The sequence below is a fragment of the Panthera onca genome, chromosome X, assembly GCF_046562875.1.
Source record: "Panthera onca isolate mPanOnc1 chromosome X, mPanOnc1 haplotype 2, whole genome shotgun sequence".
NCBI classification, from domain to species: domain Eukaryota; kingdom Metazoa; phylum Chordata; class Mammalia; order Carnivora; family Felidae; genus Panthera; species Panthera onca.
The window spans coordinates 7,860,361-7,879,096 of NC_138357.1; the positions used below are offsets into that span (position 1 = coordinate 7,860,361).

Below are 18,736 nucleotides of genomic sequence, written 5' to 3' on the forward strand. Positions count from 1 at the left end.
ATCTTCAGGGTATTAAGCTAAGTGAAGTAAGTTAGACTAAAAAAGAAAAATAGCATATAACTTCCCTCATATGTGGAATCTGAAACAAACAAACAAACAAACGAATAAACAAAAAGCAGAATCAGACCTATAAATACCGAGAACAAACTGGTGGTTGCCAGAAGGGAGAGGATGACCAAATGGGTAAAATGGGTGAAGGGGAGGGGGAGACACAGGCTTCTACTTGTGGAATAAGTCATAGACGTGGAAGGTACAGGATAAGGAATACAGTCAATGATATTGTAATAGTGCTGTGGGCTGACAGATAGTAGCTACACTTGCGGTGAGCACAGCATAATGTACGGACAAGTCGAGTCACTGTTACACACCTGAAACTAATATAACACTGTACCAAATGTGCTCAAAAATTTTTTTGAATCTTTAAAAATTAAACACTCAGTGCCATTTCACTTGCCGTTGCATATTTAAAAATGTAAATGGATTTCTTATATTAGGAAACATCCTGTTCTGAAACGCACGTAAACATAATACATTATAAGAGGAAAAAAAGCTTAGCACAGCACATAGGCACTCATGTGTTCATGTAGAAATTAATAAGAGGGGCGCGTGGGTGGCTCAGTCGGTTGAGCGTCCGACTTCCGCTCAGGTCAGGATCTCGCGGTTGGCGAGTTGGAGCCTCACATCAGGCTGTGTGCTGACAGCTCAGGGCCTGCTTCAGATTCTGTCTCCCTCCCTCTATCTCTCTCTCTCCAACCCCCACTTGGTCTCTGTCTGTCTCAAAAATAAATAAAATTAAAAATTTTTTTTAAAGAAATTGATAAGAAATATAAAAGTGAAAAATATTTATTTGACCTCTCTGAATCTCTAAAATAAGTTAGACTGCCTCCTAGGATTAAACCAAGTAGTGTTTATATTGAAGCACAAAAGCTGCTTAACTTTAAGGCGGAAATAACAACAAACATTTTGTGAACTTTATCATTAAATTGTATATGTAATCCAGGTAACATCTCAGTTCATGAACGTTTTTGCTATAACATTAAAATCACTAAATATGAGCTGAAAATTATTTCCTACCTTTATTGCGGTATAATCAACAAATAAAAATTATGTTTAAGGTATACGTGGTGATTAGATATACCTGTACGTTGTAAAATGATTACCACAGTTAATTAACACATCCACCACCATTTTTGGGGAGACAGGGGAAGAGCCCCCCCTAGGAGTTTTATACTTTTTGACCATTTGCCACTGTATCCCTGTGGTAATCCTAGGATATTGAGGACATAAATGGTGAAAGTTTCCATTTGCTAATCATATTTGTTCCCAGATCCATTACAAATAGGTTTCAACAATGGAAATAGATTTTTCACTAGGCCATCCAATAATACCATCTATCCTTCTATGACAGCTTTCTGACATAAATCAGATTTAATCCTCAATAAAGACAGATCTTCCTTACTTTGTGTGACTCTAAGTAGTTGATAAAATGTGGGAGTTGAGCCTGTAGCCTTATGGCTTAATATTAATACACAACATAATAAAAGATTTGAATCTTTCTCCTGCTGTGCTAAGAAAACATGATGGCTATTTTTCTGAGATTGCTGTTTATACTATGGGTTTGTTTGGGTCATTCAATGCATCTTATAATAACCCTCAAGAATAGGATTGCGGTGGGATATCTGGGTGGCTCAGTTGATTGAATGCCTGACGAGGTTTCAGCTCAGGTCGTGATCTCATGGTTTCTGGAATCGAGGCCCGTGTTGGGTTCCATGCTGTGAGTGAGGAATCCTGCTTGAGATTGATTCTCTCCCTCCCTCTCTCTCTCTCTCTCTCTCTCTCTCTCTCTCTGTCCCCCACTCTCACTCTCTGTCTCTCTCTCAAAATTAATAAGTAAATATTAAAAAAGGAATAGGATTATAGTTAGCCTATACTTTAGTCCAAGTTTTCCAGGATGGTAGGAGACATACCCAATGCAGTCCCTTACTACAGAAGTATCTGAGTAAAATTGGAAACATTGGAAACAGATACCAAATATCCCTGGAGAATTTTCACATGGAATCTAGAACACAACACTCTGAATCACTAACAACGTAACCACTGGTGTCCACCTCACCCATGCCCTGGGGCCTCAGTTTTTCTAACCACTTCTAATCCCCTCAGCATACATGGACAATTATATCATCTAGAACATGACTCTGACAAATTATTGGCTCTTTATGCTAATAGAGACTATTCATCATCCTTGTCTATTGGACAGCCCCTTGTGTGAGGTGGGTCGTAACCACTGAATTGCACAATTTGAAGAACACTGAGCGACAGTGAATTCTAATCACATAAAACAAAGTCGAGGACCCAAACAGAATTCCAGATAGTGCAAAGAAGACGCAGAGCATCACAAGGCGTTCTGCTAATGATATTCAACTTGTTGGGAAGATGGGTACTGTTACTCAGCGTTCCTGCTACTTGGTCCCAATGGAACAGAGCCATAAGCACTCACTGGCAGCCCCCACTGGAGCATGCTTTATGCCGTCCTAGCTGCCTTTTGTGTTCATCACACTTCAGGAAACAAATACAAACACGTGAACTACTTCCGGATAGCCTCCCACTTTGCCATTTGGAACCTAGGTTTCAATCACCTCCCTCTACCCGTCTGCATCACCTGACATCTAGCGCCACGAGGGAGACCAGATGCAATACCCAACCGAGAAAAAGACCCCAGTAAAATTCGTGGCATTTGCTTTGGGGATGCCTGGGCTTGTGGGCGAAAGCAGGCGCCAGCCTCTGTGTCTACCGTTTTTTCAACTCCTCCAGCAACTCCAAGAGGAGCTTTGGTGTGAGAGGAAACACCAGGAACTGATCGAGGCTTGCGTCCCTTCCACTTTATTTGGCATACGACGCACACTGGACAACATGCAAAAATCCTTTCTGCCTTAATCCTACCATGCGTCAAATGACTGAAATTATGTACCTTCTGGTTGTGACCATAAAAATCAACAACCCAGAGAGGAAAGGTTTTATTTGACAACTGCCTTACTAGAAGATCTATGAAAAACATTAAGAGTAAGTACTTTTTTATACTCATAAGAAGGCAGTGAAGAAAACTGCAAAATCACTTTTTATTTCTTGCCAAGGGCAAGGAAGTAGAAGCATAAAGAGCAAACCAACCACAAACAGCATGGGTATCACTACACATCCTTCATGTTTATGCATCATGTAATGAAAAAGGCTTTCCAGAAATACAAACTGTAAATACATCTCCGAGAAAAATGGAAATGAGAAAAAAAGCTGAGGTGTTTGTTTTGTATAGGGATCTCACTTTTGCCCCCTTGCCTTTATCTTCTCTTCCTTCCCATCAAAGGGGAGAAACACCATAGAAGGAGTGACAGTAAATCTTTGAAAGATTCCGGTTAATCTAATAAGACGGTATTTCTTAATAACAGTGTTGAAGCAAAGATAATGAGCTGGGCAGCATGATACCCGAAGTTCAGGTATAGGTTAAACTTTTCCAACGCAACAGAAACACAGTGACACAGAGCTGAAAATGTCCCAGCTACTAGGCCACTGTGATTGGCATAGCAAAAAAAATATCAAAAATAAAAAGCAATCTCAAACACACTTTTCCATAGGTAATTTCTAAAACATGAAGGATTCTGTCTACTTTGATAAGTACTACAAGCCTTTGAAAAAAAAAATCAGTTAAATTATGGCTTAATGAGTTAAGTACTATATTGAGACAAAAATAACCTAATTCTGCTTCTTTAGAGATTAATGATAACTAGTATCAAAACATTTCTGGGGGAGGGAGAAACATGCCTTTCAAAAAATCCAAATAAGCCACGTTTCCTTGGCCCAAACTGCCACTGAACAGGATAGACGATCAAAAATGGGTTCTGGCACTTGACATGCTATTCTTCAAATTTACGGTGAATATTTAAACATCAGATGATAAATTTTTAGCCTAGTTTTGAAAAAAGTAATTTCTGCATTTATAAAATACGGCTTGATTTCTAAGTGTTAGAAATAAATGGTCCCTTATCACCCTGTTTTTTCCACTCTTATTTAAATTTCAAATAAGTGTAAATAATAGTCTCCAAGATAATTAGCTCCAGGGTGGACGGGTGGCAAAGTAGGAACACATTCAAGTGAAAATGAGAAGACGCTCTAGAGTTGTCTGTATTGGATACTGGGGACTCTCCTCTCCGTGCTCCATTTTGCTGCACGTAGAAATAGCTCTGTGTTCCTGTTCAGCAATAAAATGTCAGTTATCTTTCTAATGAGACTATCAAAAATCCAAACGTATTCATTGGAAAAAAATACATATAGCTTTTTAAATTGTTTTAATGTTTATTTTTGAGAGAGAACGAGACAGACTGCCAGCAGGGGAGGGGCAGAGAGAGAGGGAGACACAGGATCCGAAGCAGGCTCCAGGCTCTGAGCCGTCAGCACAGAGCCTGATGTGGGGCTTGAACCCAGACTGTGAGATCATGACCTGAGCTGAAGTCGGATGCTCAACGGACTGAGTCACCCAGGCGCTCAAATACATATAAGCTTTCTGTGGCTAAGTCCTATTAACCACTTGCTATGTGTAGTCATTGACCTAACCCATGTACTCACTTATTTCTCATATAATTCTCACAACTATGAGCTCTGTGCCTTTTTCCCATTTTATAAATAATAAAATTGAGCAAAGAATGAGTAAGAAATTTGTACTGTATGCAAATAAAATGGGGGGTGGGGAATGAACCCCGGGCTGTGTACTGTGAAAGACTGAAAAACGTCAATCTTTCAGACAGACTAGATTATGGCATTAATAACAGATACAGACCTAAAGATCAACGCTGTTAAAAAGGACAGTGGTTATAGAGATATAAACCAAGTAATTCCAGTCCAATTTAGATCATTGCTTAGCCAATCAGGAGCCCCCACACACATACCAACACCCTTGGATCCTTTATGTGAGAAGGTTAGATATAAATAACTAATTGTGAATGAAAGAGAAAAGAGAATAGGAAAGTATTAGGGCAAGGAGGCAGATTGGTAGAATAATTGTCAAGTGACAAAACCGCGATTTAGTGAGGAGTTTGATATCCCTTATTCAAGGAAAATAAATCCATGGATTGGGGGAGCACAGTGCCCCAAGCAGCAAAACACTGTTCTAGAAAGATTTGGGGCAAGAACGGGTTTTATGGGATGCCAGAAGAGGCACTGTGGAAATAGTATATGATTGGCTAAAGACCAGGGATTTCCTTATAAGGCCAATAGGTCCTGTTTTCTAGGTTAAGGCGAGCTACCGAAAGCCGAGTTGGAGGACAGTGATTGGTGCACGTTACTACTCCTTGACAGGTGTTTCTTGGAAGTGCAGGCCGACTTAGGTATAGATTTGGGATGTGGGCCAGGCTACTGGGGCAGCCCCTATTTTGTGGGCCCCCATATACGAAGTAACTTTTATCAATGTACACGGATCATGTGGCCCAGCGCAAGGGTTAGAGCTGGGCTACAACATATCCCTAACAATACTGTGACCAAAACAGTGTAGGAATTAATCTAACAAAGCACTATTGGCACTTTTGGCAAGACAATTCTGTTTTTCAAGTTTATGCTGGGCATTTGCGGGACACGTAGCCACTGTCTTCTAAATCACAAGCAGTTAACTGCAGCGGTCCCCGGTCTTTGCGACAACCACGGTGCCTCCCCGTATTTCCCAACTGTCCTCCTTGAGGACCTCTCAACTATGGGATTTACATCTTTTACCACCTTCTACTTATCAAACAGTAGTGCAACTTGTAGGTGCAAACTTGTTCCAAGAGCTCTTAGGGTATTATGAAGGAAAATTAAATTAGCTAAATGACAATAAAACCCTAGGATCTGTGGAAACAAGACCACTGCCCAAAGCACGTACACAGTGCTGGGTGCCATGGCCCACGTATCTCTGGGCTCTATAGTACCTGTAATACCAAGAACTGCCCGAGGTGTCAGTTTCTCCCCCATCATCTCTCTACTGTCAAGCCATTTTCAACTCTTACTTTGTACGACATACCGTGGCATATTTAGCCTTTATTTGGTGCAAAGGGATCACTTAGATATGAAGCCCATACCTCCTCTTTCCTCAGTAGTTCAAGGCTAAGTAGCGATACCTGGTGCCAACACGACTATAAAACTAAATGCAGGCACTGATATCATGGGGCAACACGCCGTTAAAAGATGGTTAACCCGGAAATCCAGAAGGGTGCAAAGCACAAAATAGCCACAGATTTGCTCTCTTCGTTTATGGAGTTTTTCTAAGTGATTGTCCATTCTGTCATTTGTCCCGTGGATGTGCAGCCGGAGTTATAAATGAGTTCCTTGCAGAGGCAGATTTTTCAATTTAAAGAAAAATGAATATTAAAAACCCAAATGGACTCTTCTGATAGGGCACATTAAGTACTGCAGTGTCATGGTCACCAAACGCATAATATATACGTTAAGCATCCTGTGTCTCTGCATATACACTTGACCCTTCAGCAACACGGCTTTGAACCATGCAAATGCACTCATGTGTTGTTCTTCTATATAGTACAGTACTATAAATGTATTCTGTCTTATGATTTTAACATTTTTTCTATAGCTTACATTATTATAAGAATGCAGTATATGATACAGATAATGTCCAAAATATGTATTAGTTGACTATTCTTGGTAAGGCTTCCAGTCAACAGTAGGGTGTCAGTAGTTAAGTTTGGGGGGAGTCCAAAGTTTTACATGGATCTTTGATTATGTAGGGTGTCAGCACTCCTAACCCCTGTGTTGTTCAAGGGTCAACTATATACTTAAATTCTTGCTGACAGCAAAGCACACAAAATTGGGCTTATATAAAGTGGCATATTCTCCTTGCATACAGGCAGACCATATCCCTGCCTTATTCCTATCTAAAGGATCTCAGTTGGCAGCAACATTCTGGACTCTGGAAGAGCTTAGGAACTAAACAGACTCAGCATATTTTATACTACATCATTTGAGACTAAGTTTTGTGCTTTATTTCCATAGATTAGTGAGCACTTCCCAAGGTATATACCTCAGAATCCTAGTTTTGTTTTTTTTTTTTTTTCATATGAATTGGTATTTGCAATATTGTGATTTATGAGAAATATACTTTGGTCGTCTGAATGACCAAATATCTATTTCTTATATGTTTTTGGTCTTTTTCCATGGCTCCCAGCTCACAGGTCCTCAAACTCTTGGAATTTCCTGAATAGTAAGGACAATGGGAGCATCCTGTTATAATATTTGGTATCTTACCCTCAGTTCCTGAAATTGTATCAGGGCCATGAAGGTCTTGCTATGCATAACAAGCTCCTGTCCACCATGACTGGGTTTAGGTTAACGAGGGGACTTTTGGAAAGCTTCTAATATGGGGGTTGGTTGCCAGGAGAATCAATCATGAATACACAGGGTGGGAATCGTCCCACCTCCTGATTTCCAGGAGGGGGAAGGGGCTGGTGGTTGACTCAATCATCAGTGGCAGGTGATGTAATCAGCCATGCCTATGTAATGAAGCCTCAATAAAAACCCAAAGGGGCAGGGTTCTTGAGAGCTTCCGGGTTGGGTTGGGTTGGTGAACATGTCGAGGAAATAGGAGACTGATACTCTTTCCTACAGAGGGCCTTGCCCTGTGCATTTCTTCCATCTGGCTGCTCCTGAGTTAGATGCTTTTATAATCGACCAGCGTTCTAATAAATAAAAGCCCTCTGAGTTTTGTGACATGATCTAGCAAATTAATCAAACCCAAGGAAGGAGCCTATTACAGGAACCTCTGATTTGTAGCTGGTTGGTCAAAAGCACAAATGATAACCTGGCCTTTTGACTAGTGTCCTAAGGGGTGAGGCCGTCTTGCAGAGCTGAGCCCTTCACCTGTGGGATAAGATGCTATCTCTGTGCAGATCGTGTCAGCATTAAGTCAAATTGTAGGATACCCAGTTGTGTCACATTGCTTGTTGAACACGTGGGGAAACCTCTCCACAGTAAAATTAGTGACCGGAACCCCCCTTTTAGCGTTCTCATGAAAAACAAAGTTCTGTCAATGAAACTAAGCTGTGTTAAGGAAAGCAATTAAGCCTTTCATTACAGGACTGTGGCGCTTTTCGTGTGCTAACATATATTGCACATCCCCAAGAGGAAGAGGCAGATCTATCCTATTTATCATGAAAACTTTCAAACGTGATTCTAAACCAATGTTACTGTAGCTTGCAAAAGCCCAAGGAGTCTAACAAAGCGAGGAATGGTCTTGGAGATATGTTTGGCTTTACCCACTTGGTTAGCTTATGATCTGTGGCAAGCAGCTTAACTTCAAGCCTCATTTTCTACTTCTGAAAACACGAGCATAACTGGAATCATCTCATGGAATTGTTAAGCAGATTAAATATGGTTCGCAAAGAGCTAGGAACCAGTGCTAACTAGTACTTTTTGGAGCTCCTACTATTTCTCATAGGCAATTTGATTACCTGCTTTTGTCATTACCGCAGTAGTAACTCACCTACTCCTGTCTGTAATTGCGGAAAGTTAACAATGATCATGCGAGAGGATGGTTCCATCGTGTAATGGTTAGCACTCTGGACTCTGATCGTGAGAGAGGCCAATGAAAGTATTCATTTACGCACTCACTCGTTCAATATTTATTGAAGATCTATGCCTTAGTTACAGCTAAATTTGAAAATAGAGATAAGTGTGACACAATGTCCCTTTCCTTGATACATTCACAACTTCTTGTGGCGAACAGCAACGGAAACAAATCAGAATACAGTGTCGGAGCACAAAATTCCATGCCTTGCAATGTGTTTGTTACTCCTTCCCTGTGAGACACGCAATCCGGGAGGAAGAAGAGGCAGATGTGGCTTCTTGGAGGACACTGGTAGCAGGCCTTCCGTTTCAAAGGTGACTCACAATGTTGGGGGTAAGAAAAGTGGGATAAAGAAGGCATTCTAGGTTCAGGAAATAGCAGATAGGCTTGAAACAGCATTGTGTGCCCTGGATATTTTTGTTTGTTATTTCTGTAGCACAATATAAAGAGGACAATGGTAGATGGCCCTGCAGAAAGCACCGTCCTTGTGTAATGAATGCATGCGGTCTCTTTAAAATGTTACCTTGCTGTGCATCTCATTTTATGATTTCACTCGCAGTCGGTGAGTCTAATCCATACGATAACTGTACGTTAGCATCAGGAAAGCTAACTTGCTGAGTACTTACTGTGTGTCGGGGAGCATCCTAAGAATTCTGCATCTGATAGCTCATTTGACGTTCACACCTCTGAGGCAGATACTGGTAACACCACTTTACACGTAGGAAAATAAAGCCAGGAAGCTGCTAAATGGCTCGTGCAAGATGGTGAAGCTAGTCCGTGACGGAGTCAAGATGGGCTCTAGAGCCTACGTGTTTCTTTTCACAGCATTCTGTCTCCTGCTCCCTTGCATTATTCTTCACTCTGCCTGTCCTCCCATCTTTTGCCTGTTTTTATGTAGCAAGTGTTCCAACTTGTAATTATCCTTCCGTCTCCTTGTTGGCTTTTATAGTTGCCCCCCACCCCCGACACACACTAATATGTAAGGTCCTTGCCCAGAGTACACTATTGAACTCCAAGTCTTAGCATAGTACTTAATATAAAGTATTTAATAAACACAGTAAAGGAATTTCCATTTTTTAAAAAATTGTGCAGCAGAAAAGATGTCCTTCTTGCCTCGAAGTGTATAATTCAGGAGTTCTACAGGCATCATTTGAATGCATTTTACTTACAGTGTCTGTTCTACTGTAACAGATATCTGCTCCATAGATTTTTAGGAAAATATTTTTATTAAATAAAATGCTGACTGTTCATATGATCGATACTCTGCAAAGTCTAATCCTGTCCCGAATTCAAACTGGTATCACAGGTGGCTGCCTGAATCATTCTTGCTATCTCTTTGTTACTAAACAAGTCTCCATTCCCTTAGCTACACAATTTTCTGTTCCATAATACACATTCCTTTAAAAGCAGGGAGTTGAACCTACCAGTTCTTCCACCAAATCCTACAGATATACTCTGACCAACATGGTCTTTTAAAGGACTGGATTTCGGGGCACCTGGGTGGCTCAGTCGGTTGAGCGGCCGACTTCGGCTCAGGTCATGATCTCACAGTTTGTGGGTTCGAGCCCCGCGTCGGGCTCTTTGCTGACAGCTCGGAGCCTGGAGCCTGCTTCGGATTCTGTGTCTCCCTCTCTCTCTGCCCCTCCCCCGCTCATGCTCGCTCTCTCTCTCTCTCTCTCTCTCTCTGTCTCTATCAAAAATAAATAAACATTAAAAAATCGTTTTTTAAAGATGGAATTTCAAGGTCTTCAAATTGGGCATGTATACCCCAGTCCAACAGAGGTTAGGCCCTTCCCGACTACCTTGTACCCAACTCCTTGACGCATTTATTTTCCAGACAACTCCACAGAAATGCTGGGAGCAAAGCAAGATGAACTAGTTCTGCGTCTCTCATTGTGGATGGCAATGCAAGTTGCACCGCTGTTTGGGAAACCAGTCTAGCGTCATCTTTTAAATAAAAATACACCTAGACTCTTTGAGCCCGTAATCCTCAGTAATTTGGTGAATCGGTCATTTTCGAAGTCGGCTTCCAGCAAATAGATTTGATTAATTGGCCTCCTTCCAGCATTTAGTAAACGTTAGGTATTGTTTTCATTTGAATTTTTAATTGCTGGTTGTGGGCACTGCTGTGGTACACTGCCTAGATACCTCTTCTGGACCAGGGCACTTATTTTCCCAGCTGCCAGGAGTGTCGGCTGCTGACGGCTCACAGCTGCAATCTTCTCTGAGAATTGCCCTTGGCCTAAAAGTAGCTTCCCTCAAGGTTACGTATCTTGCCCAAGGGAAGCCGGCATCTAGTGACTGACTGGTACAGGATTATGAAGGCCCAGGCCCCTAGCCTCAATTCTGGACAACCGTGAAGGGCCATCCCAGCTCCAGAGCCTCTGGTGGGATCAGATGAGGAATCTGTTGCAACGACATCTACATCGCTGTTCACCTTCTCCCTCTGTTCAGTCCACCCCCCACCATCCCCTTCCTCCCTCGCAGGTGTTGTTTCCCACTGCACTCCCCATTCAGCCTCCTAACTGCAAATTTCCCTCTTAAGAGTCTGTTTCTCGGAAACCCAATCTAACACACTATTGATGTTGAATAACATTTTTAAAGAAAAACAAGTCTTTAAATGTTTTGCAAATTGCTCAAGCAATGTATCCTTTTCTCTGGTGAAAAATATAATCTGCTATTCACCCTATCCCACAGAAAGAAGTGTTTTCGTTCCTAGACAAATACACAAAACAGTTTACTGTAGCTTTGCTCATGGGATCACAAAGCGGGGAATGACCCTCCACTCTCCCAATAAGGGAAATAACTCAATGCGTTAACACGCACTAACACCATAGACTCTTATGCAGTATTTTTTAAAATAGTGAATGGGAGCAATGCTAGGTGACTTGGTGGGATGTTGTTGTGGTTTTGCAGAGTAAGGAGAGCAAAGATGCCAAGAAACGTGCAGTATCTGATTCCACGTTTAAAGCACGGAATCATTAAAAACAAACTCTATACCTGAGGGTTAAGTGTGTGTACAAGCGTATGTGTGCGAACACTTACGTGAATGTGGAGAAAAGTGGAGCATTAATGTGGGTTTTGGAGTGGGACTATACAGATGCAGTACGTTGTTTCGTGTATTGCAAAAAAGCACATTCCGTCTGCAATTTGAGAAATAACGGACAAAGACAAATTTTAACTAAAATGAAGTTTAGCTTGAAGAGAGGAAGACGGTAGCAGAGTAGGAAGATCCTGGGGTCATCTCATCTCAGGAACACAACTGGATAACTATCAAATCACCCTAAATATCCCAGTAATGGGCCTGAAGACTGACAGAACAAACTCTACAGCTAAAGAGAGAGAAGAGGCCACATCAAAGAAGGTAAGAAGTGTGGAGACGTGGTTTAGCGGAGAAATCGATCATGGGTGCTGTGGAGGGAAGGGGGTTGTGGAGAGGGCCAGAGGGCGAAGCACACAGGGTAACTCACAAGAACATTTCGCAAAAGCCACTGGCCTGAAAAATGAGTGGCACTGAATTTCAGGAGTTCTTGCAACAAGTTGGGCTTAAAGCTTGGAGTTTTAAAGGTCAGCAGGCTTGGCTGAGAGAGAGCCTATGGGATACTGTGCTGCTCCTGTAGAGAAGGCAGGCAAAGAACCCAGGGGCAGACACTGTGGAAACAGCCATCTGAAGAGCACGTGGTTTGGCAGAGAAATTGATCATGGGTACTGTGGATGGGACAGGGTTATGCCCAACTCAGGGGAACAGAGTTGGGAGATTGTTTGGTCTTCTCAGAGCGTGTCCCTGAGAGGCAGCATTCACAGAGATGCTTCTCTGAGAACAAAGGAGCTGGCTGGTGCCATTTCTCCCCTCACCCCACTAGTCACATACACACAGAACCATCTGCAGGAAGCAGCGAAGCACAGAGCTTGGGTGCCTAACTTGCTCACAGGGAGCCCCACCCTCCCTGTGCTCTGATGATACTGCCTTTCTCAGTCACACAGACCTCAGACCTCAGCAGGGTACCTGCACACACCACATCTCCTGACACAGTTCTGCAGGGCCTCAGTTCTGGTGGAGGTGGTGACAGGTCCTCTTTTACAACCAGACCAGACAATACCTACTGAAACTTTCCAGTTCGGGCCAGCAACCAAATGGTGACCACAGCAGAAAAGGAGAGCTTGTGCAGATGACTAGCTTGAAGGATAGAAGAGCCAGATCACAACAGCAGAGCGCACAAGGCACACACTTGAGACACTCCCTGAAGTGCCAGTCCCTGGGCACTACATGACCTCTTCTTCATAAGGCCATTAGTTTCAGGAGCAGGAGACATAATTGGGTTTTTTAACACAGAGAAGGCAGCAGAGACTTAGACTAAATGGGAAGATGGAGGAATTTATCCCAAAGGAAAGAACATAAGGCCATGGCCAGAGAGCCGATCAAAATAGATATAAGTAACGTGCCTGATGGAGAATTTAAAGCAACAATCATAAGGATACTCACTGGGCTTGAGAAGAGTATAGAAGACATAAATGGGACCCTTACCACAGAGATAAAAGAGTTTAGAAAGAAACGATCAGAGGTGAAGAATGCAATAAATGAGATTGGAAACAGGCTTGATGCAATGATCAGCAAGCTGGAAGAAGCACAGGGATGGGTTAGTGACCTAGAAGATAAAATAATGGAAAACAATGAAGCTGAACAAAAGAGAGAAAGAAAAATTATGGAACGTGAGAATAGACTTCGGGAACTCAGTGACTCCATCAAACATAATAACATTCATATTATAGGAGTCCCAGAAGAAGGGAGAGAAGAGGAGGCAGAAAATTTATTTCAAGAAATAACAGCAGAAAAAAAATCACTAATCTGGGGGAAGGAAACAGACACCCAGAATCAGGAGGCACAGAGAATTCCCATCAAAATCAACAAAAACAGTCTGATACCAAGACATATTGCAATTAAATTTGCAAAATATAGTGATAGAGAAAAAATGCTAAAAGCAGCAAGACGAAAGAAGTCCTTAATTTACAAGGGAAGTCCCATAAGGCTAACGGGAGATTTCTCAAAGGAAACTTGGCAAGCCAGAAGGGAGTGGCATGATATATTCAAAGTGCTGAATGGGAAAAATCTGCAGCCAAGAATACTCTATTACCCAGCAAGCCTATCATTCAGAATAGAAGAGATAAAGAGTTACACAGACAAACTGAAGGAGTTTGTGACCATTAAACCAGCCCTGTGAGCAATATTAAAGGAGACTCTGAGTGCAAAGGAGAGAGCAAACGTGAAAAAGATAAGAAAGAATCAGGAAATCTGCAGAAACAACAAAAAACGAGCAATAAAATGGCAATAAATACATATCTATCAATAATTACTTTGAATGTAAAACGACTAAAAGCTCCAATTAAAAGATATAGGGTGTCAGAGGGATAAAAAAAAAAAAAAAAGACCCATCTATATGCTGCCCATAAGAGACACATTTTACACCTAAAGACACTTGCAGATTGAAAGTGAGGGGGTGGAGTATTTATCACACAAACAGATGTGAAAAGAAAGCTGGAGTAGCAAGACTTATATCAGACAAAATGGACTTTAAAACAAAGACTGTAATAAGAGACAAAGAAGGGAACTATATAGTAATAAAGGGGACAATCCAACAAGAAGACAGAAAAATTATAAATGTTTACATACCAAACATGAGAGCACCCAAATATGTAAAACAATAACAAACATAAAGGAACTAATAGATAATAATACATTATTAGTTGGGGACTTTAACACCCCACTTACCTCAATGTACAAATCACGTAAAAAGAAAATCAACAAGGAAACAATGGTTTTTGTATGAGAAACTGGACCAGGTGGACTTAACAAATATATTCAGAACATTCCATCCTAAACAGCAAGATACACATTCTTTTCAAGTGGACACAAAACATTCTCCACAATAGGTCACATATTAGGTCACAAATCAGACCTCAACAGATACATAAAGATTGAAAGCATACCATGCACCTTTTCTGACCACAATGCTATGAAACTGTAAGTAACCCACGAGAAAAAATTTGGAAAGACCAGAAATACATGGAGGTTAAATAACATGTTACTAGAGAATGAATGGGTCAACCAGAAAAATCAAAGAATAAAAAAAATACATGGAAACAAATGAAAACAAAAACACAGTCGTCCAAAACCTTTGGGATGCAGCCAAAGCAGTCCTACATACAAGTCTATGTCAATATAGGCTTACCTCCAGAAGCTAGAAAAATCTCAAATAAACAACCCAATCACACCTAAAGGAACTAGACAAATAACAAGAAATGAAACCTAAAGCCAGCAGAAGGAATGAAATAATGATTAGAGCAGAAATAAAGGATATAGAAACTAAAAAAAAAAAAAAAAAGAAAAAAAAAACATAGATCAACGAAACCAGAAGCTGGTTCTTTGAAAAAATTAATAAAATTGATAACCCCCTAGCTAGACTTACCAAAAATAAAAGAGGACCGAAGTAAATAAAAATCACAAAGGAGAGAGGAGAAATAACAACTAACACCACAGAAATGCAAACAATTTGAAGAGAATATTATGAAAAACTATAGGTCAACAAATTGCACAATGTGGAAGAAATGGATAAATTCTTAGAACTACCAAAATGGAAACAGGAAGAAATAGAAAACTGGAACTGACCGATAGCCAGCAGAGATACTGCATCAGTAATCAAAAAACTCCCAACAAAAGTCCAGGGCCAGATGGCTTCACAGGCAAATTCTATCACACATTTAAATAAGTTTTAATACTTTTCTCAAACTATTCCAAAAAAAAAAAAAAAAAAAAAAAGAACAGGAAGGAAATCTTCTTAATTCGTTCTATGAGTCCAGCATTACCCTGATACCAAAACCAGAATAAGACACCACTTTAAAAAAAAAAAAAAAAAAAAAAAAAAAACTATAGGCCAATATACCTGATGAACGTGAATACAAAAATTCTCAGTAAAATACTAGCAAACTGAATCCAACAATACCTTAAAAATATGATTTGCCACAATCAAGTGGGGTTTATACCAGGGTTGCCAAATGGCTCAGTATTCACAAATCAATCGTGATACAGCACACTAATAAAAGGATAGAAACCACATGATCATTACAATAGATGCAGAATAAACATTTGACAAAGCACTACATCTATTCAAGAAAAAAACCTTCAACAAAGTAGAGGTAGAGGGGACATACCTCAACATAATAAAGGCCATATATAAAAAGCCTACAGCTAATATCCTCAGTGGGGAAAAACAGCGCTTTTTCCTTTACAGTCAGTAATAAGACAAGGGTGTCCACTCTCACCACTGTTATTTAACACAGTACTAGAAGTCCTAGCCACAGCAATCAGACAACAAAATGAAATGAAAGGCATCCAAATCGGTAAGGAAGAAGTCGAACTCTCACTACTTGCAGATGATACGATACTCTATATAGAAAACCCAAAAGACTCCACCAAAAAACTGCTAGAGTAAATGAATTCAGTAAAGTCACAGCATCCAAAATCAACGTGCAGAAATCTGTTGCGTTTTTATACACCAATAATGAAGCCTCAGAAAGAAAAATTAAGTTATCAATCCCATTTACAACTGCACCAAAAAACATACGATACCTAGCGATGAACCTAACCTCTACTCTGAAAACTCAAATACTGATGAAAGAAATTGAAGACGACACAAAGAAAGGGAAGGACATCTCCTGTTCGAGAATTGGAACAAAGACCTGGGGCGCGTGGGTGGCTCAGCTGAGTGTCTGACTTTTTATTTAGGCTCAGGTCATGATCCCAGGGTCACGAGCCAGAGCTCCACATCAGGCTCCTCCTGCGTGGAGCAAGCTTAAGATTCTCTGTCTCTGGGGCGCCTGGGTGGCTCAGGCATCTGACTTTGGCTCAGGTCGTGATCTTGTGGTTCGTGAGCTCGAACCCCACATCAGGCTCTGGGCTGACAGCTCGGAGCCTGGAGCCTGCTTCAGATTCTGTGTCTCCCTCTCTCTCTACCCCTCGCCTGCTCGCTCGCTCTCGCTCACTCTCTCTCTCTCAAAAATAAACATTAAAAAAAACATTCTCTGTCTCTGGCTGCTCCTCCCCCACTTGCTCTCTAAAAATAAAAATTAAAAACAATTTTAAATGTCTATAGTACCCAAACAAAGCAATCTACACATTTAATGCAATCCCTATCAAAATACCCCCAGCATTTTTCAGAGATAGCACAATCCTAAAATTTGTATAGAACCATAAAAGACTCCGAGTAGCCAAAGCAACCTTGAAAGAGGGAAGCAAAGCTGGAGGTATCACAATTCTGGTCTTCAACTTATATTATAAAGCTGCAATGATCAAGACAGTATGGTACAAAATAGCACAAAAATAGACACACAGATCAATAGAATAGAAGACCCATAAATGAACCCACAGTTATATGGTCAGTTAATCTTTGACAAAGCAGGAAAGAATATCCAATCAGAAAAAGTTTCTTCAACAAATGGTGTTGGGAAAGCTAGACAGCGACATGCAGAAGAATGAAATTGGCCCCTTTTCTTGTACCATACACAAAAATAAATTCAAAATGGATGAAAGATCTAAATGTGAGAAAAGAAATCACAAAAATCCTAAAGGAGAATACAGGCAGCAACCTCTTTCTCATTGGCCGTAGCAACTTCTTACTAGATAGGTCTCTTGAGGCAAGGGAAACAAAAGCAAAAGTAAACTATTGGGACCTCATCAAAATAAAAAGCTTCTGCCCAGCAAAGTAAACAATCAACAAAACTTAAAGGAAACCTATGGAATGGGAGAAGATATTTGCAAATGGCATATCCGATAAAGGGTTAGTATCCAAAATATATGAATAACATACAACTCAATGCCCCCCCCAAAAACATATAATCCAATTTAAAAATGGGCAGAAGACATGAACAGACATTCTCCAAAGACATCCAGATGGCCAACAGACACGTGGAAAGATGTTCAATGTCGCTCATCGTCAGGGAAATATACATCAAAACTACTATATCACCTCACACCTGTCATAATGACTAAAATCAAGGGCATAAGAAATAACAGGTGTTGGCAAGACTGTGGAGAAAGGAGAACCCTCTAGCACTGTTGGTGGGGATGCCAACTGGTGCAGCCACTGTGAAGACAGTGTGGAGGATCCTCAAGAAGTCAAAAATAGAACTACCCTATGATCCAGCAATTACTACTAGGTATTTACCCCATGGCAACAAAAATACTAATTCAAAGGGATACATTCACCCCAATGATTTTAGCATTATCTACAGTAGCCAAATTATGGAAAGAGCTCAAGTGTCCACTGATGATGAGTAAACAAAGAAGATACGCGGGGGATGTGTGTACATTCCATTACATATATGGTGTTTGGTTTCATTCTTCATTTTATATATATGTATATACATATATACATATATATACATACACATATATGTATATATATGTGTATGTATATATATGTATATATGTATATATATACATATATATAAAATATATAATGGACTATTACTAAGCCATAAAAAGAATGAAATCTTGCCATTTGCAACAACATGGATGGAGCTAGAGAGTATAATTTTGAGGGAAATAAGTCAGAGAAGGACAAATACCCTATGATTTCACTCATGTGTAGAATAAAGAAACAAATGAGCAAGGGAAGAAGAGAGAGGGGTGAGGGGGAGGGAGGGAGAAGCCATGAGACAGACTCTTAACTCTAGAGAACGCACCGGTGGCTACCAGAGGAGAGGTGGGTGGAGAATGGATAAAACAGGTGACGGGGATTAAAAGGTACACGTGTTGTGGGCGCCTGGGTGGCTCAGTCTGTTGAGCATCCGGCTTCGGCTCAGGTCATGATCTCACAGCTCATGGGTTCCAGCCCTGCGTCATACTCTGTGCTGACAGCTCAGAGCCTGGAGACTGCTTAGGATTCTGTGTCTCCCTCTCTCTCTCTGCCCCTCCCTTCCTCACTCATTCTCTCTCTGTCTCTCTCTCAAAAAATAAACATTTAAAAAAGTACATTTGTTGTGACGGGCAGCTGGTGTCCTGTGAAAGCAAGTTGAATCACTATATTGTACACCTGAAATTAACATTACACTGTATGTTAACTAACTGGAACTTAAATAAAAACATAA

The 18,736-nt window shown here is 40.8% G+C and overlaps 1 pseudogene; it reads right to left on the reverse strand.

Moving 5' to 3' along the window:
• LOC145714468 (tRNA pseudouridine(38/39) synthase-like) overlaps positions 1–18,736 on the reverse strand; it is a 94,361-nt pseudogene that overhangs the window by 18,949 nt on the left and 56,676 nt on the right.